General features: G+C 36.7%; 1 protein-coding gene across 1 annotated transcript in view; it reads right to left on the bottom strand.

The window, feature by feature from the left end:
- The window catches only part of PDE1A (phosphodiesterase 1A), a 609100-nt gene extending 590246 nt beyond the window's left edge, over positions 1-18854 (bottom strand). Inside the window, exon 1 of the mRNA XM_071216230.1 lies at positions 18604-18854. The gene's annotated coding sequence lies outside the window, so the exon portion shown is untranslated. The remainder of the gene's footprint in view (positions 1-18603) is intronic.
- Positions 18855-19860: the final 1006 nt, after the last annotated feature.

Raw genomic sequence — 19860 nt, 5'->3', positions numbered from 1 at the left:
CAGCTCTCTGCACCGTGTGGGCGAGCCTGCCTTCACAAGGAGGCCCTGGGATGCAAATCCATGGCCACCCATATGGTAGACGGGAGCCCAACTGATTGAGCAACAGCCGTTTCCCAACCCTAGGTGTTTTTTGGTTTGTGGAAGCATAAATCCAATCTCTGTCTCCAACTTTACATGGCCATCTTCTCCATGTTTGTCTTCCTTATAAGGATGCCAGTCATGTTGGGTTAAGGTCCCAGCCTACTTCAAAATGGCCTCTTCTCAAATAGTTACATTTGCAACAACCTTATTTCTAAATAAGGTGCTATTTTGAGTAGTGAGGCCTAGGACTTCGACATATCATTTTGGGGGGAACAATTCATCCCACACCACCCCTTGTCTATATTTTCTAAATTTCCTACCATAAAAATATATTCCTGTGTAATAAAAATAGGAAATATATTATATTAAAATTTACATTCAGATTTAGAACATCACACAGTTGTTTGAGCCAGGTAATGGGTCAGACAAATTCTGTTTTTCTACATCTATCAATATCCCAACTTGGTCTTCATATTTAACACTAATCCAAATGTAAATCTCCAGTGAAGACGGTGTTAGTCCTAACAACAAAGCTGATTAAGATTAAAAAAACACAAGAAACATTTCCCAAAATTCAGCAAAAATGCTGAAGTAGCAAGGATTTATTTTATACTCCTACCTTGCCTGTCTCCTCTTTCCAAATTCTGTTAACTTTCATGTCACTATCCTACTCTCATCCTTATTATCAGGTAACCAGTGTTTTTGTGTTGCTAGATGTCTGTGGCTCTCTGATACAGTTATAATGCTATGGACATTACATGCTATTCCTTCTAGGAATATTTACTTATAAAAAGAAATATTCATGAAAAATAATATTGAAATTTCAGGCATGAGTACAAAATGTAATTTTAACTTATGTTGCTCCTAAAATCTGATCATTTGGGGCTATCCAGATGGATAAAACCATTCCAAAGTTTAGTGGTCCCCTTTGTTATTAGAAGCATATCAGTAATAATGATGGCTATTCTAATCAGACAGTCACTGTTTTTTTGTGTGACCCTGTCAAAGTTTTAAAGACTCTGAGCCTGAGTTTTCACATCTGTTATCTGAAGGTAATATCTACCTTGCAAGGATGTTGTGAGAACAGTAACAAGATGTGTAGTACACCATGCACGGCACGTAAGTAGCCTCTCAGTGAGGAGAAAAATTTCTCTTTCTGCCTTCCCTCCTAATTCTATATGAAGTAAGTTAACCAAAGATAAAGATAGTTTTTTTGTTAATGTGCTTGGCAAGAACATGGTAGAACCATTCAATGTGATGAACATTTGCCACTTTTTTTTTGCTGAATACAGTAAGCATGTGTCTGAGTAATGGCAAGTTCTCTCATCATCTAACATTTTCTCAGTTCAATGGCAATTAATTTCTTGGGGATTAGATGATCAGAGTTTTCTCCCATATGTATGTGAATTCATTTCACTGACATTTTCCACTCATTTTAATTTTTTTTATACTTTCAAACATTTGCAAACCTTTTTTCCCATTTTAGTAAATCTAGACCTCTGCAAGTATTTATCTCTTATTAGTAGCAGCATGCAGGTAAACCAAGCAATTAAACTACTGACAGGGACTGAAACGCCGGGGTCTTAGTTTCCCAGACTGCTATGACAAATGCCATACAATGGGTTGATTTAAAGTAAGGCTCACAGTTTTGGAGGGGAAAGCTTGCTTCCTCCCAGGATCTGTAGCATTCTGGCAGGCTGGCAATCATTGGGTTTTCTTGGCTTTTTTTGTTATATGGGTCATATGGCAATGTCCTCTTCTTTCTCTTCTGGATTCCTACTGACTTCCAGATTCTGACTCCTCCCTGCAGCTTTTTCTTTCTGTGTTTGAATTTCTTCTGCTTATAAGGGTCTCAAGTAATCCGATTAAGGCCCTCCTTCATTCAATTGGGCCACACTTTAACTAAAAATAACATATTTAAGAGATCCTATTTACAATGGGTTCACACCCTCAGGAATGCGGATTAGGAACATGTGTTTGGGAGGGGAACATTATTCAACTACCATACAGGGTGAGGAGGAAAACTCACTTTTCACTACATATTCTAGACACCTTGTGTCTATTTACTATTCAAAACAATTTAATTTAAAAAGTGTATCTAGGAAGCAGATGTGACTCAAAGAATACTATGCCAGCCTACTGCATGGGAGGTCCCGGGTTCAGTTCCTGGTGCCTCTTTTAAAAAAAAGAAGACATGCAAACAACAATGGGGGGGGGAGTAAATAAATAAAATAAATCTTTCTTAAAAAGCCTATCTATAAATTTATACCATCATCATATTTATAAGCCCTATCTACTTTGAAAAAGTCACTTGCATGCAGAATGTCCTCAGAAATCTCCAAATCTCATGACTATGTCCATTCTGGAAATTATTGTCATTCTTTTGACAGAAAATTTGCCTTCAGACAATGGATTGTGAAAGATAAGGAATATTCTTAGTGTGAAGGGCTATGAAATCCTTAAATAAATCTATCTAACTGACATGTTTTACATTTGTTCTCTCTTTTAAAAAAGAAGATGCACAGCTTTATAAAAAAAAAATAAGGAAAGTATGAAGCATAGAAGAAACATACCAAAATATAAATGATGAGGCATTATTTAAAATAAAACCAATTTTAAAAGAATGTGATTTGTTAAACACTCTCTTATACCAGGGTCTATAATTGATTAAAGGCAAGACTATATTAAAATCTGGAATAAATCACCAGAAACACTAGACATATGGCTGTTTGTGTTTTTATCCATGTGACTTCAAATATACCTGAAACAGTGGCTTAAAACCAGCAAAACCAGAAGTTCATGGATTAAAATTCATAAATTATCCAACTACCAAGAGGCACAAGAGGAAGATAGACGTCTCCAGCCTTCACCAAGAAATGAGGCTAAAAGCAAACTGTCAGTTTATGGCATATGGTAGTTTAAGAAAAATGCAAATATTTAGAAAAGAGAGAAATTTATTGACACTTTCAAAAGATGATATCACAAAACAAAAAGAAAATGCTTCTCTGAGGGTGCTAGACACGGAAAGTCATGCTCTAAGTACCATTATACATTAGCAGTGGGCAGAATGCTAAAATGACCCCCACTGACTGGCTCTTGAATAATCCTCCCCTCTGGAGTGTGGACAGCACCTGTGAATACCGTGTCACTTCAGTGATTATGTTACATCATATGGCAAAGGAGACTTTGTATTTGTAATCAAGCTCCCAAATCAGTTGACTTCGAGTTCATCGAAAGGGAAGTTACCTTGGGTGGTCCTGACCAATCAGTTGTTCCCTGAAAAGCCATGTTTTCTTTGGGTGACTTAGGAGAAAGAAATCAAACAGCCAGGTTGTAAACTACCTACAGAGAATGGCAGCCTTTAGTTGCTGGGACCAGTCACCACTCAGCAGCTAACAAGAAAACAAAAACCTCAGTCTTAAAGCTGAATGAATTCTACCAACACCCAAAGGAGCTTGGAAGAGTTCTGGAACCCCAGTTGAGAACCTGCACCTTGACTGCAGCCTTCGGAGAGCAGAGGGTCCAACTAACCTGCGTGCAGACTCCTGACCCATAGAAATGGTGAGATAATAAATGAGTTCTGTTTTCAGCTGCTAAATTTATGAAAAAGTATCACACAGCAGTAGAACACGAATACAGTAGCAGAACAGCAAAAACTGCCTTCCTCATCTATTGCCAAGTGCTGGTTTATGAAGAAGACAGGCCAAAAAATAAAAAGCTTCTGAATAACATGTTAAGCATTTGAATGTTTATGCCTAGTGGGTTGGCATTAACAGATGTTTAAAAACCGCAGTTTGTCATAAATCAATTCTTCACAACTGCAGAGTAGTTCCTTCCTATTTATCACAGAAATTAATAAGATCCTTTAAATATTCAAGTTGACACCTATTTTGGTTAATTGAACATGTCACCAGGGTGGCAAAATTTAATCATTCTGCATTCAGGCTTATAATTTCCTGAAATTTTTATGCCTGACAGATATGCTCTTACCTAATATATGTCCATATAATGAAAAAAATAATGAAATTTAAATCAACAGTTATTTAAAAAGCCCCTGATATGTACCAGATACTAGGTTAGATGCTGGGATCAAAGACAAATTCCCAACCATCATTTACAGACATACCAAATTAAAGACTTCACAGTTAATGATGAATTGTTAGAGGCATTGCCATTAAAATCAAGTATAAGGATATTCCCACTTACTACACCATTTGACATGGTACTAGAGGTTGTCCTGGCTAGACAAGAAGAAATAAAAAGATGGAAGTTTTGGGAAGGAGGGAAACAAAATTGACATTATTGCTTGAAGATATGACTGTCCACATAAAAATCCCACAAAAACTGCACAAATTATTACAATTAATTAACTGCAAAGGACCAAATACATTCCTATACAATTACAATAAATAGCTGAAGTAGAAAATGTTAAAAAATACTTTTGTAATAATAGTCAGAAAAATATTGTGGCACGTAGGAAATCAACCTAGCAAAAGATATACAAAACATTATAAAACTTTATGAAAGATATTAAAGAAGGCAAAATAACACAGAGATACCCATTTTCTCCAAATTAACTGTAAAGCTGATGTGATTCCAAACAAAAATCCAAGGAAATTTTTATGACTTTGACAAGATGATTCTAAAATTTATATGAAAATCAAAGGAACGAGTATAGCCAAGGCCATTTTGAAAAAAAAAAGAAAAAAAAATATGGGGCAGAGGTTTTACTCTATCTGATATAAACCTTGTGATCCAAGAGGCAAAATTAAGGATATTTTGTCAGAGAGAAGAACAGAATTATTATATCTTAAAAAGACAGAATAATAGGTCAAAGAAAAAGAACAATATCAAGATTTAATTCCCAAAATTGAATTTTGCAGTCAAAGTAAGAGATTGTATAAATTTCAAAGTCTCTTTTTCCATATGAAAAAATATAGCCTTGGGGTCAGGAAATAGGATTTCATTAAAACTTAGAGTATAAAGAAGATATAAAGGAAGTCCCACCAGACATAAAAAAAAAAACTTAGAGCCTTCTGCCAGGGGAAAGAGTTGGGGATATAGTTTGAAGAGAGAGCAATACACTTACCAACCCCTGAACTTTAACCAATGAGTCTAGGCATTCCCAGATGGGTTGAAGACAAGGCCCAATATGATCTTGGCTGAAGCCAACATTTTCTGGGTTGTTGTTGCATTTCTGGGTTGTTGTTCTCCTTCCCTTCTTAGTGCAGCGTAGCTCAGAAATATTAATAAAGAGCAGTGAATAGTCAAGAGGGGCAAGTGGTAGCACTGATTCACCACTGACTTGTGGTACCTAGAGACATGGAGATTGCAGGGGTGCTAAGGGAGATACTAGACAACTAGAGGTCTGGCTCCAAAACAGGAAATAGTAGGGGACACATCATGACTGGGGCAAATGGGAGGGACCATGAACTTTAGCAGAAGGTACCCCCATAATAATCAAAATTCAAGGAGGGATAAGGCATGTCTCTGAGCAATAGACCAGGTCAACCATCCACACTGGAATGAGAGAGAAAGAAGGGAAAACTGAACCTAAAATAGAGGCCACCATAAGTAAATGTAAGCCCCTCCCCCTATACCGGACACTTTCTTAAAATGAGGAAAGGAGTTAGAGACCTTTGAAAACGGGAAGAAACAGTCTTTTAGGAAGTTTGAACTTCAAACTAATTGACTATTTCCCCCAAAGAAGAGTTTGAATAACTTTTCAAAGCATAACTTTATTTCAAATTCAAAAAAATAAAATAACAGAAAAATGCAGCTCAACAAGTTATAAAAACATTTCTACTAAAAATTTCTTTCCCAGCACTTTTATCTCATCTAATTCGAACTACTAATTCAGTTGTTCCTTTAGGGTTCTGAAAGCTACAAAGATAAACATAGATTAGTTAAATGGCATAGTCAATGTCTCCTTATCAATGAAAAATGAAAAAATGTAGAAGATAAAAATGCTTAATCATATCCAAATATCACAAAACCAAACTCCATATTCTATTTTTTTACCTTAAGCATTAATATAGCACCAACTTTGCTTTTGCTGCAAATACATTACATTAAGTTAAGTTAGGTATATTTTTCCTATGTATCACTACATTCTTTTTTTATACATACTTTTTTATTTTGTTTTTAAAAAGATACTTAGATTACATAAATGTTACATAGAAAATATAGAGGCTTCCAATATGCCTAACTCCCTCGCCCTCCCACATCTTCCCACATCAAAAACATCTTTCATTAGTGTGGTACATTTGTTACAATTGATGAACACATTTTGGAGCATTGGCACTATGCATGGATTGTTGTTTACACTGTAGTTTATTCTCTCTCACACATATTTTTGTAAGTTATTACAAGATATATAATAGCCTGTATCTGTCATTGCAATGTTATTCAGGACAATTCCCAAGTCCCAAAAATTATAACTATTTTCCATCTCCCTTCCCTCAGAACCTCCAGTGGCCACTGCTTCCACATCAGTTCTTCCATTGCTAGAATTACAATAAGTCTATAGCAGAATAACAGTAAGTCTACTCTAGTCCATCATTCATTCCCCAATCCTAAGGATTCTGGGGTGTTGATGCCCACTTTATCTCTAATTGAGGAGGACTTAGATACCATGGGGCAGATGGATGGGACTATCTTGCATGCAGTTGCAGGCTCTCTCTGTTCCTTGAGATGGTCATTGTCCTTCATCATTTCCTTGTTAGTTGTCCTGGGTGAGTCCAATGAACTGGAGAGTAGGTTTTGCAAATCTGTTGAGATTCAGGGCCCAACTGGTACTTGGACAGCCCGAAGATTTAAGTCTCTTGGTCATACAACTATAACTCTAGTACTAACTATAGGTTCAAATAGAAGGGACAGAAGAGCCATTTGTAGGGAAACCACAACTGAGTCCAACTCTTTTGCACTGGGAGCATAAATTCCAGAGTAGGGCCCACTGGCAGGGTACCAAACTCCTGAGCTGTCTGCCCTGCCTATAGTGTCTGGATGTCTTCAAAGCCCTCAGGAGCACCCACTCTATGAGGCGATATTTACTTTGACAGTCAATGAGATCCTGCTGAGATGTGTATAAGCATAACCTCTGGAATGACTTCTCTATTTATTTTGAAGTCTCTTAACCATATAAACTCATTTGTCTTTACCCTTTCCCCCTTTTGGTCAAGGTCTTTTCCCAGTTGCATTGCTAGTTGGTGCTTGGTAGCAATCCCTCAGTGCCAAGGAGGCTCATCCTCAGGAGTCATATCCTAAACTGGGGGGAAGGTAATGCATTTCTATGCTGAGTTTGGTTTAGAGAGAGGCCACATTTGAGCAACAAGGGGGCTTTCAGGGAGTAACTCTTAGGCACCCACCCTATAATACTAGGCTAAGTTTCAATTTCAAAAGTAAAGTTTCGTAAGTATAGTCATCATTATAAGGGCCCATCAATAATCCATCCTCTTTCACTAGTCACTGTACCTGTACTGAAGGGATTCTTGCTATCTCACTAGAGATTGTGGCAGAGCTCTCCAGGATGGGAATTTGATATACTTTTGGTTATTGTGTGAAACCCCACCTACTGTGACAATGACTCTTGAACATGTGAACACATTCATATACCTTAAAGGGATCACCACATTCTTAAGACCCTACAGAAGAAGAGCATTACTGTATTTATATTATTAACCACAATCCCCATCTACTGCCAAAATCATTGTTATATATTGCAAATACTATCTTCCAGCTGTCCCCCAACTAACATTAATCTCCCTAGACTCCTCATTTCAGTCATATTCAAGTCCATAAATCAACAGTGTTTGTTACATTCATTATAATGTGTTTTCATCAAGTCCAACCATTACCACATATTTACATTTGACCTTATTAAACATTCCACATACACCCAGCATTGTCTATCCCTTCTCATCCCACATTCCATCTTCCAACAAACTACACTTCATAACACAACACTATAAATCTACTCATTGTATTTAGCTCATATCAGTGAGACCATACAATTTTCATCCCTTTGATCTGGCTTATTGCACTCAACAGAATGTCCTCAAGGTTTCTCCATGTTGTCATGTGCTTTCCCAATTGATTTCTTCTTAGAGCTGAAGAATATTCTATTGTATGAATATACCATATCTTGTTTATTCGTTCATCAGTTGATGGACACTTAGGTTGTCCCCATCTTTTATCAATTGTGAATAATGCCACTACAAACATCAGTGTACACACATCTGTCTGCATCCTTGCTTTCAGGTCTTCTGAATATATTCCTAGTAGTGAGATTGCTGGGTCATATGGCACTTCTATAAAGAGTTTCCTGAAGAGCCACAAGATCATCTTCCACAGAGGCTGCACCATTCTACATTCCCACCAACAGAGAAGGAGTGTTCCTATTTCTCCACATCATCTCCAGCCCTTGTAATTTTCTGTTCTTTTAATAATGGCAATTTTAAAGACTTGGAATAAAGTGAACCAAACATCAAAGAAGAGCTGTGAAATAAAAACACTAGGCAAGAGATTTAATCATCAGAGTAAATTCACCAACATACTCAGAGGCCTAGGCATCAGCAAAAAAATTACAAGCTACACTCAGAAACAGAAATGGCCCAGCTAAAAGAACAAACCAAATATCCTAAAGAGATACAGAATTTAAGACAACTAATCAATGATGATCACAAAAAATCTCCTAAACCAATTCAAAATTGAAAGAACATATGTCTAAAGATATAAAGGGTGTAAAAGAGACACTGGGTGAGCAAAAGAAAATTTGAAAGACTGCAAAGAAAAATAACAAAGTTTATGGAAATGAAAGACATGATAGATGAGATTAAAAATACATTAGAGGCACATGAGAGCACATTTGAATTGCTCAAAGACAGAATAAGTAATTTTGAGGACAGAACAACCAAACTGAAAAGGACAGAAGCGTAGAAAGAGAAAAGAATGGAAAAAAATGGAACAGGCTCTCAGGGAATAGAATAACAACATGAAATGCACAAACATACAAAAGAAGAGAATGTGGCAAAAGAAGAGAATGAAAAAGGGACAGAAAGAACATTTGACAAAATAATGACCAAAACCTTCCCGACCCTTATGAAAGACATAAATATCAATATCCAAGATGAACAATGCACCCCGAACAGAAAAAATCTACTCCAAAGTACCTACTATTCAAAATGAAAATATCAGAGATAAAGAGAGGATTCTGAAAGCAGCAAGAGAGAAACAAAGCATCTCATAAAAGGAAACTTCAATAAGATTAAGTGCCATCATCTCATCAGAAAACATGGAGGCAAGAAGAAAGTGGCATGATGCATTTAGGGTACTGAAAGAAAAAAACTGCCAGCCAAGAATTCTGTATACAGCAAAACTGTCCTTCACAAATGAGGTGAGTTCAAAGTCTTCACAGACAAACAAAAACTGATAGAATATGTTACCAGAAGACCAGAATCACAAGAGATACTAAAGGGAGTGCTGCAGCCTGAAAGGAAAAAACTAGAGACAGATATTTAGAGAAGAGAGTAAAAACAAAGATTATTAGGAAGAGTGAAAAGACAGACCATAGCAAGATATGGCCAGAGAGAACCAAAGGACAAAATGAATGAAGTAAGTAAGGACTTTACAGTAATAACATTGAATGTTAATGGCTTGAACTCCCCAGTCAAAAGATACAGACTGATAGAATAAATTTTAAAAATATATGAGCCATCTATATGCTGTCTACAAGAGACTCACCTCAGACATATGGACACAACCAGGTTGAAAGTGAGGGGTTGGAAAAAAGATGTTCCATACAAATAGTAACCAAAAAAGAGCTGGAGTAGCAATATTGATATCAGAAAAAATAGATTTTAAATGCAAAACTGTTATAAGGAATTAAGAAGGTCATTATGTATTAATAAAAGGGGCAATTCACCAAGAAGAAATAACTATAATAAATATTTATGCACCTAACCTAGGTACCCCAAGATACATGAGGCACACACTGGCAAAACTGAAGAGAGAAATACATGTCTCCACAATAATAGTTGGAGACTCCAATCACCACTCTCAGTATTGGATAGAACATCTGGATAGAGGATAAATAGAGTGGTTGAATAATATGATATATGAACTAGACCTAAGAGACATTTGTAGAGCACTGCACCCCAAAACAGGAGGTTATACATTGTTTTCAAGCACTCATGGACCCTCCTCCAGGATAAACGATATGATGGGTCACAAGACAGGTCTCAATAAATTTTTAAAAAATGAAATTATACAAAGCACTTTCTCTGATCATAATGGAATGAAGCTGGAAATCAATTACAGACAGAAAAAGAAAATCATAAATATATGGCGATTAAACAACACACTTTTAAACAATCAGTGGTTCAGAGAAGATTGCAAGAGAATTCTGTAAAAATCTTGAGATAAATGGAAATGAGAAAACAACATATCAAAACCTCTGGGACACTGCAAAGGCAGTGCTGAGAGGGAAACGTATAGCCCTCAAGGCTTACATTAAAAAAGAAAAAAGAGGGGTGGCGGACTTGGCGGCGGACTTGGCCCAATGGTTAGGGCATCTGTCTACCACATGGGAGGTCCATGGTTCAAACCCCGGGCCTCCTTGACCCGTGTGGAGCTGGCCCATGCGCAGTGCTAATGCGCGCAAGGAGCGCAGTGCTAATGCGCGCAAGGAGTGCTGTGCCATGCAGGAGTGCTGTGCCATGCAGGGGTGTCCGCCACACAGGGGTGTCCCCCGCGTAGGGGAGCCCCACGCACAAGGAGTGTGCCCTGTAAGGAGAGCCGCCCAGCGCGAAAGAAAGTGCAGCCTGCCCAGGAATGGCGCCGCACACACGGAGAGCTGACACAACAAGATGATGCAACAAAAAGAAGCACAGATTCCCATGCTGCTGACAACAACAGAAGCGGACAAAGAAGACGCAGCAAATAGACACAGAGAACAGTCAACTGGGGTGGGGGGGAAGGGGAGAGAAATAAATAAATAAATAAATAAATAAATAAATCTTTAAAAAAAGAAAAATAAGAAAGAGTTAAAATGGAAAATCTAACTACACACTTGTAGGAACTAGAAAAGGAACAGCAAACTAATCCCAAACCAAGCTGAAGGAAAGAAATAGTAAAGAGCAAATCAGCAATAAATGAAATTGAGAACAAAAAAGCAATAATGAGAATCAACAAAACCAAAAGTTGGTTCTTTGAGAAGATCAACAAAATCAACAAAGCCTTAGCTAGATTGACAAAGAAAAAGAGAAGGAAGATAAAATTAAATAAAATCAGAAATGAGAAGGGGGATGTTACTACTGACACCGAAAAATAAGAGATCACAAGAGGATACTATAAACAACAGTATGCCAACAAACTAGACAATGTAGACGAGATGGACAAATTTATAGAAACACAAAAACTACCGACGCTGACCCTAGAAGAAATAGAAAATCTCAACAAACCAATTGCAAGTGAAGAGACTGTAACAGTCATCAAAAACCTCCCAAAGAACAACCCAGGACCAGATGACCTCACAGGTGAATTCTAACAATCATGCAAAGACCATCTAATACCAACCTTGCTCAAGCTCTTTCAAAAAAAATTGAAGGAAAGAATACTACCAAACTCATCCAAAACCAGATAAAATTACAAAAAAAGAAAATTACAGACCACTATCTCTAATGAATATAGATGCAAAAATCCTCAACGAAATAATTGCAAACCAAATTCAAAAATATATTAAAAGAATACACACTATGATCAGATGGGTTTTATCCCAGGTATGCAAGGTGGTTCAACACAAGAAAATCAATTTGTATAATAAACCACATGGATAAATTGAAGAAGAAAAATCACATGATCCTCTCGACTGATGCAGAAAAGGCTTCCACAAAATATGGCATTCTTTCTTGATAAAAAACACTCCAAAAGATAGGAATAAAAGAAAGATTTCTCAATATGGTGAAGTGTATTATGAAAAACCTACGGTTAGCTTTGTACTCAGTGATGAAGAACTGAAAGCTTTCCCACTGAGATCAGGAACAAGACAAGGATGCCCACTGTCACCACTGTTATTCATCATTGTTTTAGAAGTTTAGATAGAGTAAGTGGGATAGATAAAGAAAGAAAAGGTACCCAAATAGGAAAGGAAGAAGTAAAACTTTCACTATTTACTGATGATATGATCCTATATCTAGGAAATCCTGAAAAATCCACAACAAAGCTTTTAGAATAGATGAGTATGGCAAAGTGGCAGGATACAAGATTAATATGCAAAATTCAATAGTGTTTCTATACACTATTTTTGAGCACCTGAGAAGGAAATCAAAAGGAAAAAAATCTATTTAAAAAATTATTGATCACAAGAATAGCAACAAAAACAATCAAATATTTAGGAATAAACTTAACCAAGGACAAAAAGGACCAGTATTCAAAAAACTACAAAACATTGCTAAAACAAAAAGAATACTTAAATTCAATTGAAATAAATTCAGTTCAATTGGCTAAATATCGTTAGGATGTCAATTCTACCCAAACCAATATACAGATTCAATGCAATCCCGATAAAAATCCCAACAGCCTTTTTTGTGAAATGTAAAAGCCAATTATCAAATGTATTTGGAAGGGTAAAGGGTCTCAAAAGCCAAAAATGTCTGACAAAAGAACAAAGTTGGAGGACTCTCACTTCCTGACTTTAAAAGCATATTACTTATGGAGCAGGTGTAGCTCAGTGGATGAGCACCTGCTTCACATGTAAGAGGTTGCAGGTTCAATGCCTGGTAACGGAAGAAATTGTATCATTGATGTGGAGACTGTGGCTACAGTAGTTGCTGAAGGCAGGGAGAGGGAAGAAGAGATGTGATGTGGGGGCATTTTCAGGACTTGGAGTTGTCCTAAATGATAGTGCAGGGAAAGATGCTGGACATTATATATCCTGCCATAACCCACTGAATGGACTGGGGGAGAGTGTAAATTACAACGTAAACTATAATCCATGCAGTGCAGCAGTGCTCCAACACATATCTACCAAATGCAATGAATGTGCCACAATGATGAAAGAGGTTGTTGATGTGGGAAGAGGAGGGGTAGGGAGTGGGGTGCATGGGACCTCTTATATTTTTTAATGTAACATTTTTTGTGATCTATGTATCTTTAAAAAAAAAGACAATAAAAATTTAATTAATTAATTTTTTTTAAGTATATTACTTAGCTGCAGTGGTAAAAACAGCATGGTACTGAGATAAAGATCAACAGATTGACCAATGGAACCGAATTAAGAACTCAGAAACAGACCCTCACGTCTTCAGTCAAGTGCTTTTTGATAAGGCTGTCAAGCCCTCCCTGCTGGGCCAGAACAGTCTATTCAACAAATGGTGTTGGGAGAACTGGATATCCATAGCTAAAGGAGAGAAAGGACCCTTACCTCACACCTTATACAAATATTAACTCAAAGCTGATCAAATACAAAAAGTAACAAGCATAAAACTTCAAGAAGTAAATGTAGGAAAACATCTTCAAAATCTGGTGGTAGGCAGTAGTTTCTTAAACTTTATGTCCAAAGCACAAGTAACAAAAGAAAAGGTAAACAAATGGGAACTCCTCACAAACACTTTTGCACCTCAAAGACCTTTGTCAAAAAGGTGATAAGGCAGCCAACTCAATAGAGAAAATACGTGGAAATCATCTATCTAATAAGGGTTTAATATCCAAGATAAATTAAGAGATACTACAACTCAAAAATAAAAAGACAAATGACCCATTAACAAATGGGCAAAAGACTTGAATAGACAGTTGTCCAAAGAAGGAATACAAATGGCAAAAAACACATGAAAAAATGTTCAACATCACTAGCAATTAGGGAAATGCAAATTAAAACAATGAGATATCATTTCACACCTATTAGAATGGCCACTATTAAGTCAGAAAACTACAACTGTTGGAGAGGATGTGGAGAGATAGGAATGCTTATTCACTGTTGGTGGGAAAGTAAAATGATACAGTCATTGTGGAGAACTGTTTGGCAGTTCCTACGGAAGTTGACTATAGACTTGCAATGTGACCCAGCAATACCATTACTCGGTATTGTATATAACCAGAAGAACTGAGAACAGGGACCTGAATAGACATCTACACACTGATATTCATAGCAGCATTATTCACCAATGTCAAAAGATGGAAACAACCCAAGTGTCCATTAGCCAATGAATGGATAAACAAATTGTGGTATAGACACACAATGATATGTAAAAAGAAATGAAGTTGTGAAGCATATGACAATATGGGTAAACCTGGAGGACATTATGTTGAGTGAAGCAAGCCAGACACAAAAGGACAAATACTGTATGATTGTGCTATTATGAGCTAAATTTGGATAAATTCAAAAAAATTAATAATTAGAATATAGGCCACCAAAAAATACAGTGAGGATAGAGAATAGAAAGTTGTGCAGAATTGGTAAAAACTTGTTTATAAATCTTTGGAAATGAACAGAAATTGTGGAAAGCACATCATAATGTTTATAACTAGCAGAACTATTACATGGGTATGACAGTGGTTGAAAGGGAAAGTCTAAGGTCATGTATGTTACTAGAAGGAAAACTAAAAAATGTAACATGGGACTGTATAACATAGTGAAACCTCATGTGAAATATGAATATGGATAATAGTGTATATATAAATAGAGAGATAGAAACAGAATAGCAACTATGTATGGCAGGGGAAGCTTAGAGAGATTGAAAGGTGATGAGCTATTTTTTGTTGATTGGCTGGTATTATTAATGTTATTGGAATCACGAAAATGCCCTAAAAATGATTTCAAATACCATTGACTATACACTTTGGATGCATTTATGCTTTATTAATATGTATCAATAAAACTGATTTATTAAAAGTGAAAATAAGAAAAAAATAAGAAACATCCCAAGGCTCTTTACATTTTTCCCCACCTAAACTATTCAATTACATTACAGGGAATAGTATTTCTCAGTCCTTGTTGTACATTTAAATCACCAGGGAGCTTTAAAATCATATGGATACCTGAGTCCCATAACAGAACAGGTAAATCAGAATTTCTTACATCAGGACCCAGCTATTAATATTTTTTTAAAACTCTCTAAGTGATTCCAGTGTGCAATCAAGTTTGAGAACCCATTGACCTAGAATTAGATCAATTCAAAGTTGGCAAATATTACCCTGGGCATGGAAAGTAGACTTGGCCTAGTGGTTAGGGCATCCGTCTACCACATGGGAGGTCCACAGTTCAAACCCCGGGCCTCCTTGACCCGTGTGGAGCTGGCCCATGCGCAGTACTGATGCACACAAGGAGTGCAGTGCCAGGCGTAGGGGAGCCCCACGCGCAAGGAGTGCGCCCCGTAAGGAGAGCCGCCCAGTGTGAAAGAAAGTACAGCCTGCCCAGGAATGACACTGCACACACAGACAGCTGACACAAGATGACACAACAAAAAGAAACACAGATTCCCATGCAGCTGACAACAACAGAAGCAAACAAAGAACATGAAGCAAATAGACACAGAGAACAGACAACTGGAGCTGGGGGGGAGGGGAAGGGGAGATAAATAAATAAATAAATCTTTAAAAAATGTTTTAAACATTGCCCTGGGCATACAGCAATGGTGCAAGTCACCTGGGAGAGCTTGTTGATACTCCTGGACCTCACACCTACTGGATTAGAATCTCTGGTGGAGATTGCTAAGAATTTATTTTTTTAACAATCTCTTCTGTTCATTCTTCATAGTCCTAGTGTGGTGACCAGCATTCTGGGAACCAATCACCAATCAATGTTCATATGAACCACTTGAGAATCTTGTTTAAGGCAGGTTTTAATTTAGTATATCTGCAGTAGAGCCTGAGAGTTTGCATTTCTAACAAGCTATGCTGCTGGTCTACAGATCACACTTTTGAGAAGCCAAGACATAAACTATCTACACCTCATTTTCCTAATGGGTGTGATTTCTCACTCTCCTTTACAATCATCATTTGCAGCTTTACTCTAGCTCCTGTAATTTTTCTAAAATGTTCTTCTTAGTGACAACGTACCTCAAAACTCATATACCACTCTAGTCCTACCTTGAATTCTGCAATCTCTAAACTGCTACAGCACTCCTGTCCAAAGTAACCATTTTTTAAGCTTAATAATATACTTCCTAATTATTTAAACACTTTGTGTTCCTCTTGGATCCCTAACTAATTGGGTTCAGAAACTATGTTAAGCATAGAGTAGGTATTAAAATGTTTTATAAAACCTGGTTAATTGCTTGACTAATTATTATAAGGCCATTGTCCTCATTATTATATGTTGATTAGAAAAATACATTATTAAATAATAGCATATAGTTATTAAATAACAATATCCATTGACAGGGAATTGTGCACATTAAAAACTACTGTAAATCCATGAATGTTTTATATATATTTGTATTTTATTTAACAAACTAATATTATACACTTTTAAATAGTATTATATTTAAGGGTAAGTGATATGACTTTGGACTGCCAACAAACAACTTAGAAACATTGTTAGCATTGTCATAAAAATGTTACTCATATACAAGAGTGTCAGTCATTAACCAGTGGTCAATAAACAGTAGCAAAAACAGAATTTATAAAAGGAAAAGGATACCACATAGAAAAAAAGGCACAAACAATCTGAGAATAGTGAGTACTGCGTGTTTGTTTGTTTGTTTGTTTAGGTATGCCAGTTGGCTAGAAACCATCGAAAAGGCTGGCCTCGGCAGTCAGCCACGTAACAGGCTGACTAGTGATTAGCAAAATCTATTTTAGTTACTTAAAGATTGTCTGGCAAACATTAGGAGCTTAGCTGAGACGCATTCATGACAGGTTCCCTCTGTGATGTCAGCCAGAGTTCTTCTGTTGACGTTTCCACTCTAGTTAAGCTAAACTTAAAACATTTCTTACCTCAAAAATTTCTCAAGTCTATAATTCTTTAAGATTTTTTAATTTATTTCTCTCCTCTCCCCCCTCCCCCCATCTGCTCTTGTGTCCATTTCGCTGTGTGATCTTCTGTGTACACTTGCATTCTCAACGACACCAGGAATCTGTGTCTACTTTTAGTTGCGTCATTTTGCTGCGTTAGCTCTCTGTGTGTGCAGCGGCACTCTTGGGCAGGCTGCTCTTTTTTCATGTGGGGTGGCTCTCCTTGCGGGGCACACTCCTTGTGTGTGGGGCTCCCCTACGAGCGGGGCACCCCTGCATGGCACAGCACTCCTTGTGCATGACAGCACTGCACATGGGCCAGCTTACCACATGGGCCTGGGCCTCCTGGGTTGGAACCCAATACCTCCTATATGGTAGGCGGATGCTCTATCAGTTGAGCCACATCTGCTTCCCTATAATTAATTCTTGATCTTCATTCTGATTTTTAAACCTTCCAACAATTATCCCATTTCAGGTCTTATTTCATTAAGTTGTGCTCTTCCCTTAAATTTCTAATAATTTGGCAGCAATATACATAGAATTATCAAATAAAAAGACAATATCATCTCAACCAGTATGAAATATTAGACTGCAGAGCTTAGGGTTAAAAGAAATTGACACACAATTCTGAATTTAATCAGATCTATTAATCACAAAGTTTCATTCATAGACACCATATATATACCACCCCACCCCAGTCCCATGTACAAACATGTACATAATCTATTCAGAATTGCCACCTCTTGTCATGGGAAAGTAGGAAACAAACTAAATGGTAGATTTAAAGGCATATTCCCAAAGAAGTTCCATTTTCACAAATGTTTATAAAAAGTTCAAGTAGCTTGGTTTCTGCTTATTTTATTTCTTCGGTACATGAATGGCAGCCTATCAAATAATATTCAGACCCAGGGATTCTCTGCTCCTTCCTATGCAACTCCCAGTAAAATAATAATAGATAGAAGCATCCTCACATCTCAGTGCAAAAGCCAGGAGCCCAAGGAATAAGGAAATACTACAACTGTTCCTGTTTAAAGCAAGAACAAGACAATTATAATCTCTGCCACCACTACTAATTCACATATTAGAGATATAGTTTTAATGCCATTAAGAAAGAGCAAGCATTTAGGACCCATGAATTCGAAAATGCCCTAATTGCTTGCTCTTGCTTCAATAAGATAAAACTCATTCCAAGAAAATGAATGGAAAAACAACCACAAACAATAAGATAATTCAGTAAGATAACAGGACATAAAATTAACATATATATGTAAAAATCAATAGTCTTCAAACAATAACTAGTTAAATGATAGAATGAAACTAAGATATGTGCAAGAACAACAAAAAATATATATATAATATTAAAAATATTGTTAATAAGAAATATTTAAAACTCTGAGAAAAAAGCATTAAAATACTCCCACAAGATATTGTATTCGTTTGCCAAAGGCTGACAATGCAAAAATACCAGAAATGGATTGGCTCTTATAACAGGGAATTGTTTGGGCTAAAAGCTTACAATTCCGAGGCTGTGAAAATGTCCAAATCAAGACAAAATCATAGATGCTTTCTCACCAAAGAGTGGCTGCCAGCAGATCCTGGAGTCCTGCCCTGCCTGGGATGAGACAAGATGACAGAACTTCCCGTCTCGCTCTAGTTTCTCCAATAGCTCAGCTGTGGACAATCAGGCATCTCTCCTGGCCCTTGCCTCGTTGGGCCTCTCGGGTTTTCTCTGTCTTTCTGCAGCTGTAGGCAATCCTAAAGTCCTCTCTCTCACATGGCAGGATCAAAATGGCAGCACTCCCTTTTCTATTTGTTCTCAGTTTATATAAGATACAGCAAGAGGGAGGAGACCCAACCTGAGCCACACCTCACTGACACTATCCAATCAAAAGCAATCTAATCAAGTGATATAATCAAGTGATCTAATCAAGGTCCCTTAGCTGAATCTAATGCAATGAAAGGGCCCCACACTTACAAGAATGGATTAGTTCAAAAACATAATATTTTCTGGGATTCACAAAATTCAAACTGTCACAGATACCAATATAGACTTAAACAAATAAAAGATATTTTCTGGAAATATTTCTTAAAGAGGAGGACTCAATATCATAAAGGTGTCACTTCTCCCGATGTCAATTTATGAATTGAATGTGATTCCAATTAAATCATCTTTGTTTTCGAGCTAATAAAAATTCACTCTACAGTTCATATGGAAATATAAGCAAGCTAGAAATAGTACATGAAGAGGAAAAATGGGGTGTGTGTGGGAGGAGAAATATCTAGCTCTACTAGATACTAAACATTTCACATATCAAAAATTAAAATAATATACACTATTGGCATATGAGTAGTCAGATAGACCAATGGAACAAAATTGAATGTTCAGAAATAGGAAAGTGCAATGAAAATTTAATTAAAGATAAAGACAGCATTTCAAATCAAGGAGAAAATAGGTACTGTCAGTTTGCTATAACATGAAACATGAATTACTGAAAAATCACCCTGCTATAAAAATCGCACAATAAAAACCACATAATGTATGGGGAAAATGGGATTAGGAAGATAACACTCAAAAGCTTCATCAGTGACATATTTTTTAAAAAGATAGGAATCTAATAAAAATATCATATTTTATACATATTAAATAGTTAAGAAATATATATAAGTACTATAATAAAAACGGCTTTTGATGTTGAAAAGGATTTGAAATTTGCTTGTGTACATGTATGGTAGGAAAGAAAGGTTGTAGCTTGTGAATTGCTGTGAAATGGTAGAAGGAGGGTTATTACAATTTTTGATCTTTCACAGCCTTAAATCCTGGAGTTTCAT

Source organism: Dasypus novemcinctus, chromosome 7 (assembly GCF_030445035.2).
Source record: "Dasypus novemcinctus isolate mDasNov1 chromosome 7, mDasNov1.1.hap2, whole genome shotgun sequence".
NCBI lineage: Eukaryota > Metazoa > Chordata > Mammalia > Cingulata > Dasypodidae > Dasypus > Dasypus novemcinctus.
Note: the sequence above shows the minus strand (reverse complement) of the source record. Positions and strands in the feature narration are given on the sequence as shown.